This window comes from Podarcis erhardii (assembly GCF_964252035.2).
Source record: "Podarcis erhardii genome assembly, chromosome: 1".
NCBI lineage: Eukaryota > Metazoa > Chordata > Lepidosauria > Squamata > Lacertidae > Podarcis > Podarcis erhardii.
In genome coordinates this window covers 70,571,710-70,584,294 of record NC_138497.1, presented here as the reverse complement: position 1 = coordinate 70,584,294, position 12,585 = coordinate 70,571,710, and the positions used below count along the sequence as shown (strand labels likewise).

Below are 12,585 nucleotides of genomic sequence, written 5' to 3'. Positions count from 1 at the left end.
TTCCCCAGACACTCTGGGCAGTTTCCAACAAAATATTAAAATACAGTAGTCCATCAAACATTAAAAGCTTCCCTAAACAGGACTGCCTTCAGATGTCTTCTAAAAGTCTGGTAGTTGTTGTTCTCTTTGACATCTGGTGGGAGGGCGTTCCACAGGGAGGGCGTCACTACCGAGAAGGCCCTCTGCCTGGTTCCCTGTAACTTGGCTTCTCGCAGCGAGGGAACAGCCAGAAGGCCCTCGGCACTGGACCTCAGTGTCCAGGCAAAACGATGGTGATGAAATGATGATGAAATGAACTATAGTTCATGAAAGTTAATACCATAATCAATGTGTTAGACTTTCAGTTGCCACAAGACTGTTGTTTTTACAGTCTAAGCGTTGTTGTAAAGCAGAGTGCGTGTGCACACACAAAGGACAGGCTATATTAATAAGGTAGTCTGCCACATGTTTCTCAGAACAAGTTACTAGTAATCTGGTGGACACCAAAAGTAGAATCTGGAGCTTCTTTCACTTGGGACGCTTGATGCTTTGGCAGCCACAGATTCACAAGACATTTATGTGTGCAGATTTTATCAAGCACCTCTATTGCATGACCTTCTGTTTCAGATATGTTGCATTCCCCACTGTAATTGCATTGCTGAGGAATTGCTAAGGAAGTTCATTTATTTCTCCTTGCAGCAAGGCTGTGAGATTCAGAAAGCTGTTTGAAATGTGACTGAATGTCAATTATTGGAACCTATTGCACAGTGACTATGACACGTGGCATAACTGCTATCTGTATGCACTTTGTCATGATCCAGTGCTCAATCTCCAAAAATTGAGATGCAACTAATTAACTGGAAGAGAAAGTATGGTGAGACCCACTGGTAATTTCTCACTCTTACACACACACACACACACACACACACACACACGCACACACACAGAGCATACTTCAGATTTGACCATGAGATTTAAACTCAAGTGATAGCGGATTCTCCATGTTTTCCTTGAGATTTAGCGGATTCAGCTCCCTGGCATGCCCTGTGTGGAGGATGAGTGTTTCCCAATTGTGTTTTGTGTATGCATTGCCCTTTAAAAGCTGGAGGAAAGAAAGAGCTCTATATGTGGACTGGATGTTGCACAATTCCCTTTGAGCAGAGGCTCACAGAAGAACACTTTGAACAGGTAATCTGGGCAAGCCTATAAAAGGGATTATAAACAACAGCTCTTCCTCTTGGCTCAGGAAGACTGAAGCTTTCGAGAACTGAGGGCTTTTGGTGTAGGATCTTGCATGCCCTTGGCTTCAATTCCACAAATCCGTTTCTTCCAGATGGTTGTAAATCTCCAAGAAATGTCAGTGCAACCCCATAACAGTATTTGCATTAGTTTTCTACTGCCCATCCAAGTCAATTAGCAGTAAATTAAAACCAGCAGGGGTTATAGTTCTTAATGTATTCTAGCAGAAAACAGGAGAGTGTAGCAAATAAGAAAGGCCAGTCACAGCACTGAAGTTTGTATTAACTTCTCTGAGTGGTATTTTAGTAGATGGGAATGAAGAAGAAGAATGTGCTCATTTTATAAACTAGCAACCAGAAATTAAAACAAGTTACTGGCGGTTCTGTTCCCCCAATGATCTCCTATTTTTATTGTCTCACATTGTTATTATCTGTGGCCTTGGTGTTGCCTGAAAGTATAAGAAGTATAAGCCTGTTGTTACGTTAGGCTGGCTTTTCTTATTTTGTACTAGTCCCATCCACAAGGAAGAGTCCATCTGTGCCTGGCCTTTAGGCTCAGGGTGATTTAAGGGACATACACAGCCCTGTGTAGGGAAACTCTGGAGTCCAAAGACAAAAGTATCAGGTTGAATGTGCAGGTCCATTTGACACAACTCAATCAGGGTCAGGAATCAGATAAGTCTCAAGGGAAAGTTCATTAGCAAACCAGAGAATTTTCAGAGCTGTGGTATTATTGGTGCTATGCCAGAAAGACAATTAAGAAAGGCCATTCATGGGGCAATTAAAGTTCAGTTTGTCACTAATCCCCCAGCCAGACTCAACAGAAGGCAATAGAATGGTCAGGATATTTTTTTTTTATAACGTTGGAAAGCACCAAACAGGACTTAAGGTACTTGTGAGTAAACATTGCAGGGGGACCTTGGCGATGAGAAAGACAACTGCTGGAAAACATGGTGGTATATTAAGTGCTATGTGGAAGCTCTATTTGATTCTCAGCTAATTCTGGGAAAGCAACACATCAGCAGTGTTAAAGGGCTATAGCATGGAAGCAATCTCTGAGACCCAGCATGGAATTCTGCCGTAGTTGTAGGAAGAGCATCCTCCGTTCCTGATCTTCAGCCCCATGCCTAATCAGTCTCTGATGGCTGGGGCTGATGGGAAACAAACCACTGCAGGGTACTAGAATGCCAAAGGCTGGCTTAAATTAACTGGGTGAGCTCCTTTTCCAGTCAACAGAATAAGGCTGATGGGGACAAGGAGCCAGCAATCATACTGAAATAATCTTCAATATCTCATTGCCCTGATTTGCACATACAGCAGTGGCATATATACCACAAATCATGTCAAATCTGCTATTCAGACATTTTGTTGTAAAAGCGTCATGGAGGGCAGAGTAAGTTTGAAATGGTGAGCAAAGTTTTTAAAATTTGAGGCGGGCAAGCAGTCTGAGAGCTTGTGGAGAAGTCAAATTGTGGAAGTATTTGACAACTACCACCCAATCACTAATATCCCATTCTTGGGCAAGATAACTGAGTGAGTGGTAGCTGGCCAGAAGCAGATGTGCCTGGAAGGAAATGGATTATCTAGACGCATTTCAATCTGGCTTCAGGCTGAGATTTGGCAATGAAACAAGTTTAGTCACTCTGATAACTCATAGGAGGAGAGAGGTGGGGGTGGGGGGAAGTGCAACCCTCTTCATTTTTCTAGACCCCTCAGTGGCTTTTGATGCCATTGACCATGGTATCTTCCTGGAGCGGTTCTGCAGATTGGGAGCTGGGGAACTCTGTGCTACAGTGGTTTCACTCCTGTCTTCTCCTGCACTACCATCAAGTAGCACTGGGAGTAGCTCAGCAACTTGGCGCATGTACTGTGGGGTCTCGCAGGGTTCCATATTGTTTCACGTGCTCTTTTTTTTATTTTAGCATGAAGTAACTGGAGGATTTCATCAGGGGATCTGGAGCTTTGTCATATGTGTATATCTATTTGGTTGTTTTGTAAACCACCCTGGGATCCAAACAGACGAAGAGTATTTTTAAAATGTGGAGAACAACATTAACAAGCGCAACATTTGGAAACATCCAATTCTTCACATGCAGCCAAATAGGTAGATACAGTAGGAAACAGGAGAGATATTTCTGGTTTTGTTTTTACATATATAGAAGCCAATTAACTGTATAGCCTAATCCTGTTGTCTTCCATAGCACTTTCTTCCAAATCAATGTGTGCAGGATTATAGCCCCAAATCAGAAAGCTGTAAGCCCTGAAAGGAGTGCCAATGTCACTGAGCCAAAGCTTAATGTCTTTATCCACTTTTTTTCAGAAAAAGCTCTCGTTCTCAAGAATAGATGTTTCGCTGGAATAAAACAGACATCTCCTCTAACAAACTGTGGGAAAGATCCACACAGCTGCATTCTGTCTTTGATTCTTTCAGAGGTTCTTATAAGTGAGCATAGGGCGAAGGCCAGAAATGAGAGCAGCAGTGACTGTATATGCACAGGTCTACAGGTGGGTTCAGGGACGCGGGTGGCGCTGTGGGTTAAAGCCTCAGCGCCTAGGACTTGCCGATCGTCAGGTCGGCAGTTCGAATCCCCGCGGCGGGGTGCGCTCCCGTCATTCGGTCCCAGCGCCTGCCAACCTAGCAGTTCGAAAGCACCTTTGGGTGCAAGTAGATAAATAGGGACCGCTTACCAGCAGGAAGGTAAATGGCATTCCGTGTGCTGCACTGGCTTGCCAGATGCAGCTTGTCACGCTGGCCACGTGACCCAGAAGTGTCTGCGGACAGCGCTGGCTCCCGGCCTATAGAGTGAGATGAGCGCACAACCCTAGAGTCTGGCAAGACTGGCCCGTACGGGCAGGGGTACCTTTACCTTTACCTTTACAGGTGGGTTCTGTATTAGCTGCAGGCTAGCTGAAAACTGTCCTATACTCTTTAACCTGGCCTCTGACACCTGAGTTGCGTGTTTTCAAGATCCCGCCCTATTCTTGTGATTGTAATTTGCTTTTGCTGTTTTTAATACTGAATTTTAAAATGCCGCCAGCCGTCCTGGGACCAGCTGGTTAAGGATGGTTAATAAATGAGAAGCAAGATGGTGTGGTGGTTAGAGTGTTGAACTAGGATCTGGCAGACCAGAGTTCAAATCTCTACTCAGCCACAAAACTACCTGGGTGGCCTTGGGCCAGACACTGCCTTTCAGCCTAGTCTACCTCACAGGGTTGTTATGGAGAATAAATGAGGAGGACAGCCATGTACACCACCTTGAGCTCCTTAGAGAAAAAGGTGGAATATAAATGCAATAAATAAGTAGTAGTAGTAGTAATAATAATAATAATAATAATAATAATATACACTGAAGCACTTGAAAGCCATAGAATATATACTTCAAACTGGGACATTTGCTACTGTGATCGTAACTGCAGGTAGTGGGAGCAGCAGTAGCAGGGCATCCTGAATGAAGGAATTCCTTCAGACTATCAAGATGCTGCTTTAATTTGATTCTAATGGCAGCAGAGCTGGTAAATACCCATATTCCACTGGTGTTTGCTATGGAGAGCACATAAAATGTAACGAGAGTGGGAGACAGGTATCCCTGAACATAAGAAGAGTTCTGCAGGATCAGTCCAAAAACGTACCTATTTCAGCATCCTGCTTCCTACAGTGGCCAACCAGATGCTTCTGAGTACAAACAAGACTTTAACAATAGCCTCTTGTTCCCCGCAGACTGGTGTTCTAAGGCATCATATAGTATATAGCCATCAAGTAATGAGAGATACCCAGGATCCAGCCAAGGTCAATCACTGTAATAATAGTCCAGCTTGGTAGGATATCTTATATATATGCACACATGAATGAGCATGGTTCATAGTGCCAAAGAAGTGTCTGATAACTAAATAATGGAATATGGAAACTATTTTCCAGGCAGTAATACATCTCTCTGCGTGGATCTTAAGGATAGATGGCACATCTAGAGGGTTTTTTGGATAAATACACGTGGCTTTTCTATTCCTCCTGTTGAAACCTGTAGCAGAAGCAACGCTATCTGAACACAGCTGAGAACTGACACTATTTACAATCCAATTGGGTATCCATATAGAAGCACGTTAAGGAAACAGCTGTTAGTACATGTCTTGTATGTTTACTTTGCTGAAATATGCCACTGTTTCTAAGAGTTTAAGAGAATCCCCTAAAATCCCCTAAAAGAAAAGGTAACCTTAAGGCTATTTTGCAATATACCAAGTGGATCATTTTCAGTGTATAGTTCTCCAAATCACACCTGCTCAGGTGCCTGTGAAGCGATTCAAACAAGAGCGTTACATGTCTGAAAAAATATAATAGGTCTCCACTGTGGGCCCCACTTAACATTTTCTTGTTGTTTGTGCCATCTTATGAGCATGAATGGAAGGAGCCATTGGTGTTTGCTCTAAGCATTAATCCATAGTAATAGAAAGTACATAGGAGCCATTGGTGTGTGGAGTGCCTCAGGGTGCGATTCTCTCCCCGATGCTTTTTAACATCTTTATGCGCCCCCTCGCCCAGCTTGTCCGGAGTTTTGGGCTGGGTTGCCATCAGTATGCCGATGACACCCAACTCTATCTGTTGATGGATGGCCATCCTGACTCGGCCCCCGATACACTGGCGAGATGTCTGGAAGCTGTGGCTGGATGGTTACGTGGGAGCCGGTTGAAGTTAAATCCTTCGAAGACAGAGGTCCTCTGGCTGGGGCGGGATGATATGGGATTGAGGGGGCAACTCCCATCTCTTGCGGGGGTGCAATTAGTGCCAGCACCGTCCGTTAAGAGTTTGGGTGTAATCTTCGATACCTCCCTCTCTATGGAGGCGCAGATTACAGCTATAACAAAGGCGGCATTTTTTCATCTCCGCCAAGCTAAGCAGTTGGCCCCTTATCTCTCTCGCCCTGACCTAGCCACTGTGATCCATGCGACGGTCACCTCCAGACTGGATTATTGTAACTCGCTCTACGTGGGGCTGCCCTTGAGACTGACCCAGAAACTCCAGCGGGTGCAGAATGCCTCGGCGAGACTCCTTATGGGGTTTTCGCTGCGAGATCACATTCAACCGGTACTATACCAGCTGCACTGGCTCCCGGTGGAGTACAGGATCAGGTTTAAGGTGCTGGTTTTAACCTTTAAAGCCCTATACGGCCTAGGACCCTCGTACCTACGGGACCGCCTCTCCTGGTATGCCCCACAGAGAAACCTACGGTCTGCAAATAATAACATCCTCAAGGTCCCAGGCCTCAGAGAGGTTAGGCTGGCCTCAACTAGAGCCAGGGCCTTCTCGGCTGCGGCTCCAATCTGGTGGAACGCTCTGTCACAAGAGACTAGGGCCCTGCGGGACCTGACATCCTTCCGCAGGGCCTGCAAGACCGAGTTGTTCCACCAGGCCTTTAGTCAGGGCGCAGCCTGACTCCCTCCTCTGGCAACCTGCTTAGAATCTTGCTTAATTAGTTGCCATTAATTTGATTTTAATTGATTTTTATAATGTAATATTTTTAGAATGTGTGAATATCTGATTGTTTGATTGTTGATTGTTGTTAGCCGCCCTGAGCCCGGCTTCGGCTGGGGAGGGCGGGATATAAATAAAATTTATTTTTATTATTATTATTAAAAGCTCAAGTTCAGAGCAACTAAGCTCCAAAGCACACCACAAGACAAGTAGTCCAAATCTGCAGGCTTCCCTTTTTCTTGAAAGTTGGTGCAGCACCCTCCACAAAGCTCCCTCATCCACAAATGTGCCCAAGATCACCCTTGTAAATATCTGTTTTAGGGACTTGGGGGAGACGGGGGTGTAAGCTGCATTCTTGATGCTGTGAGAGGACAACAGTGGCTTTTTCTGTTAAGCAAAATCTCTTTGTGCAAATTACTACCCAAGCTGACCTGTTGCAAAACTGCCAAACGCCTCGCCGGTGCCACCACCAACCAAGTTCTCTTACAACTACCTGGGTGACAACCACGGCCACAGCCGACATTCATTTATAATACTCATTAAATAGGACATTTTACAACCTGCTGGCATGCTCCATACCTAGTGACAGCCAAACTTACTAGCACTCCAGTTTCCAGTGCACTAGGATTTGCCTTTAATTTAAATCCTTCATTTTTTTCATTTTAAGGAAATATTAAAATGTTAAAAATCTATGCAGGAGAACTAATTTGTAGCAAATGTGTGAGAAAAATGCCAGGCCTGGCTCTGTTCGGTGCCTGTGCCAAAAGCCTGCTTTCTATCACAACAGCAAACGGTGTCACAAGTTCACCAAAGGAACAAGGCAAAAGCTACAGAGAGCCAAGGGATTCCTGCTAATACTGCTCCTCATGTATGGAAAGGTGGTGGCTGACCAGGGTTGCTGACAAAGAGAAGTCTCCTTTACACTCTCTCCCATACACCTTAATTTCAAAGTACCCATTCTCCCACTAGGACGGACTTGTTACATGAGCCCTGGTTTGCTCTTGACACTACGCATGTTCCTATAGCTTCAGTCTGGACCAGGAGGCACCTACAAATGTTCTACTGCTTTGTTTACCCAACCCAAAGAGTGCAACAATTCTGCCATTGAACATGGCCTTTTAAACAATAAGGGGAGGAAAGAACTTTGGGTAACCCCCTGCTTAATGTACTCTTGTTGGCTTGAAGGTGAGGAACCTGAAGCCTAGGGGCCAGATGCCATCCAAACGCAGGGCTCTCTGCCCAATACAGGCTTCCCTTCCAAGCTACATCAGTCCCCAGTCCTACTCCTATGCTTTTGCCTGGCTGGAATCTGTCCCCGAACTGTGGATGGAGCGATGGAGTGTGTGTGGAAAGCTCTGTGTTTTATATGACTGGAATGTAGCAGGAATGTAGCTCACTGCACAAAGGTGCATCTATTGTTTTCCCACTTTTGCCTTTGGCTCCGCCCACCTCTGGTTCCCAGGAGGTTGATCATGAGGAAAAGTGGCCCTTGAGATAAAAATAGCTTCCCACTCCTGGCAAAGTTAGTCACAGTAGGCAAGGTGAAGGCCAGCGCTCCTTTTACTTGCTCCTCAGAAACAGCCAGCAAACCTCTACTTGAACCTTCGTTCTCCAGCATACAATCCAATCCAACAATAGTTACTCAAGAGTAAGTCGAACTTATCTCTGTGGAACTTACTTCTAAGCAAGCATGCTTGGAATTATAGTCTCTGTTCTTAAATACTAGTGATACATACAGTGGTACCTCCGGTTACAAACTTAATTCATTTCAGAGGTCCATTCTTAACCCGAACCCATTCTTAACCTGAGGCGCACTTTCGCTAACGGGGCCTCCCGCTGCCACCGCGCTGTCGGCGCACGACTTCTGCTCACATCCCGGGGCAAAGTTCACAACCAGGAGCATCTACTTCCGGGTTAGCGGAGCTCATTACCCGAAGCATAAGGAGGACGGTACGTAACCCGAAGTTCCACTGTACATGCACCACCACCATACGAAAAATAGGGGGAAATTCTACCCGTTAAGTTGCAACATTTCATTTTAATTGCCAAATTACTTGTTTTGTATATAAAAATGAGACAGTGATGTGACTCACTGCCCTTGAGTCAAATGCTATTTAATTCCTAGACAGTGAATCTATAGTACAAGGCCTGGATCTACTCACATTTTACTTTTATTTACAAAGTGGGTGTCTGTACATTACCTAACAGGTACATTTTTATTTTTGATGTGGCTGTAAAAATATTATGATTTAGTAGTGGTTTCGATTTCCCACTGGTAAGGTTATACATACAGATGTAAACTGCATTTAGTATGAGCTCACTTTAAATGGGCATATGGAAATTATATTGAAGAAATATTAAAATTCTGCTTCGTGCTATTTTCCTAGATAAGCTGTGGGAACTTCAATAAATCCAATGCAGGAAATACTATTCCCTCAAACAGAAAATCACATAAATAGATAGGATGTCTAGTCCAAACCACTGCACTGAGGAAGGATTTTCTATACCTAAACATCTTTAAGAGGCTAATCCATGGACTACAATCATACATTCTGTGATTATACAAACTACACATAACAAACACAGACTAGGAGTAAGGGAGGTGAATCATGCCAAAAACTGAGGGAAAGCATTTCGTAAAACAAATTTGGATGACTCAAAAGCAGACACAAATAACTGCATCCTTGCATCTAATGCAGTTTGTTGCACTGTGGACATTAGCTTACAGGTTTTTCAAGTAGATTTTCAAAGTAAGGCTAATTCTGCATTGGATCATCAACCAATGAAACCTTAGTATGGGTGTCAATTGGCCCCTTTATGAGTAAATGGCAGTGCACCTGTGGAGTCCAACGAAAACCAATTTTCTTAGCAGTTCCAGCCTGCTCCACCAGCATCCTGTCTACATTGGTGGCCTTTGTTTATTGATTGATTGATTTCCATCTTCCATGCTTATTCTAGTTTAATACAGTAAAAAAATTCCTGTATGGTAACAGAACTTTAATGAAAAGATGTCAGACACCCCAACTACACAGTCTAAATTAGGAAAGCTATCCAAAACATGCTACCCCATAATTTTACACCTCCTTCAAGCAACTCCTACAGCCCAGCTGGTGTCAAACGTAATGCTCTGCTTTCCTTTAGACCACATCAGGAAGGCCAAGAGGGGAGCGGTCTTGTCCTATGGACATCTGCCTGGGCTTGTGCCCTGGGGAGGTCACTTCGATGCTGGTAACACAGTGGTTTGACTTCACCCAGTGGCAGAACTTGGGTCTCAAGTTTCAGCAGCACTCTGCGTGATGCCAAAGTTAGGCATCCCTCTGCCTCTCAACTTCCATTCTACGCCATAGTTGCCACAACCCCCGTGGTGCCCCCAAGCCTCCGCACCCAGTGTGACCAAAATCCTGTACCCCTAAATCTACCTCTACTTCACCCCCGGAGGCACACTGTCTCTTGAAACAGACAGGGGCCAACAATAATAATTTTGTCATCTATAGTCAGCACTGTAAATGCCAGCAGGGAAGATAAGGGTTGTGTTGAAATCTTGTGTCGTCATACAATATGCATGTACACATTAAGCGTATATACATCACTCATGATCCCCTGCCCCCCAAAAACAAGCACCCCGGGCTGACACTTCCAAAATGCTGTCATATGAGAACAATATGTAAGCAGCAGTATCTGGAAGGCTGCATCCCCATCACTACTAAAGAGCTGAAGGATCAGGACAAGGAAAGAGGCAGGAGTAGTTGGGTTTTCAATTTGGGCAGTCAAAAGATTATGACCAGCCACTTTTAACAATGCTTCCTCACTGTAAGGAAACCCTCCTGGGGGTAAAATGTCACAAGCATTGATAGGAGTTTGAGTCTGGTGCTAAATCTATACATTTTCAGGATTAGACTTAAAAGGAAGTGATTGTGGAGCATTTCCACCTTATGAGGAAAACTTTTATTTCCTTGTTCTTCCTTGTCATGCAGCCTACAACTCCCAAACACTGACATCAAAACCTGCAGTATCAGTTAATTAAAGCTCTGATTTTATATTTTTGAAGAGAAAAAGAAGCTATTTATCTTTGAGGAGAAAATAACTAAATGTAGTGCAACAGGACACAGCCTTACCCTAGGCAATGATAAACTACTGTGTAAATATTACAGTGCAATTACATATGGTAACACTTTGTTCCTGTCTCCTGAATTTAACTCTGGACTGATCCGATAAGGAAACCTGAGGTTTTGTTCTTAACTTTTCTGAAAGATGTTTTAAAGCATGCAGGGAGGAGCTGTAATTAAAAAAAGGAAAAAACGGGAGACAAATACTATCCTTCTTCTGCAGTATCTTTGTTATTTTCACTCTGTCCATGTTTTCTTTCTTGTAGTCATACCCAGCACAAAGAGGAAACAAGCCATCAGCAGCATGTCTGAACCATGCTAGCAGGCGCACTGAAGCCAATCAGAAGTGTCTTTCATTGTGTAATGGAACACAAAAGACACTCTGTTTGAGAAACTCGGGAAGAAAGCTGAAAGCTTGTGACCTAGTCTCCCAGTCAAAAACTGCAACTGTGGCTAACAAAGGCCTGAGATCCATAGAAGACATCCTAGTGAGCAGACCCTAAAATCTGTGAACAGGATTTATCAGTTGACCTCCAGCAATGCTGTCCTATACCCTGACTAACCCACCCAAATTCCATATTATCAGAGCTTCAGTTATCAAAAATTCACCCTGTCCCCATATTCTGTATATGGAACATTTGGAGCCTGAAACCAGCATGTTTCTACCTATCCTGCTGGATGTTGACTGCTGAATGTATTACATTTGGATTAACTTGATATTTTCAATGACCCACCTCTGCAAATATAAAAGGGGAAGGGCTTAGTAGACCAGGGATCCAACCCTTTCAGTGTTTCACTGGCAGAAAGTTCATACTTCCCAAGAGAAATTGCAGAAGAGAAGAAATCCGGGGAATAGGTCAGAGGAACACAAGAAAGTATATTATACTGATTCAGACCGTTGGTCCATCTAGCTCAGTGCTGTCTACACAGACAGTGTCTCTCTCCAAGGTTTCAGACAAGAATCTTCTGCAGATGTTCTGTAACTAGCTAAGGCCCTTCTAGTGGTCATTTTTATACACTGTCTAGAAGCCGAACACTGGGATCCTGACCTTAGCTGAACTCCCTAGAATGAATAGTAAAACTCTGATTCTCATCATCATTCCAGTATATTTTGGTCATGTATTAGCTGAGTTTTCACAACACTTGATTTTATTAGACAGGCATTAAAATATTACCTATTTTCCACCAAAGGCACCAGTTATAAAGCACAGTTTGAGGCCTTTCATTTAAGCCTTTACTTGCACATCTAAAATGAAATGTTTTGGGGGTGAGGGTTGTGGATTTTGTTTTGTTTTTGCCTCTGTCTACATCTGCACCCAGCTGGAATTTACCATAAAAGGTGTTTTAAATGCACGGAGCCCAGAAATAACCAAGAATTCAAAGGAAGTGCCCTCATTAAAAAGACCAGAGCAGGTTTGATAAATAATAAAGAAACTTTACTTGATTTTTCTGGAATGCACATTTAAAACAGCATAGTTTCCTTAACAATGTTTAACCATTGTTTCTATTTAACCACCTTTATTTAAAACCCTATATCTGCAACATGCATACAATGCAACTTCTCCTGCAACAAGTTGATATTTTAAAAAATGCCTCTCCTAAGTTGAGTGGTGCTGCTGAATCTCACACTGCTAGAGAAGTGAACTCGCTAGTAAAGCAGCCGCAGTCTTAAGGCAACTTTCCTTCCTTTTAATTGTTTAAATCCCAAGCACAGGCTTGATTTCTTTTGCCCTATCTATTTCTTTATTTAAGTGCATGTAGGCAGATCCATCACCAGGAAAAATTAAGCAGCCACTCA

At 43.6% G+C, this 12,585-nt stretch overlaps 1 protein-coding gene across 5 annotated transcripts in view; it reads right to left on the bottom strand.

Annotated features, from left to right (window-relative positions):
* The window catches only part of DENND2B (DENN domain containing 2B), a 142,230-nt gene that overhangs the window by 97,434 nt on the left and 32,211 nt on the right, over positions 1-12,585 (bottom strand). The gene's annotated exons all lie outside the window — the stretch shown is intronic.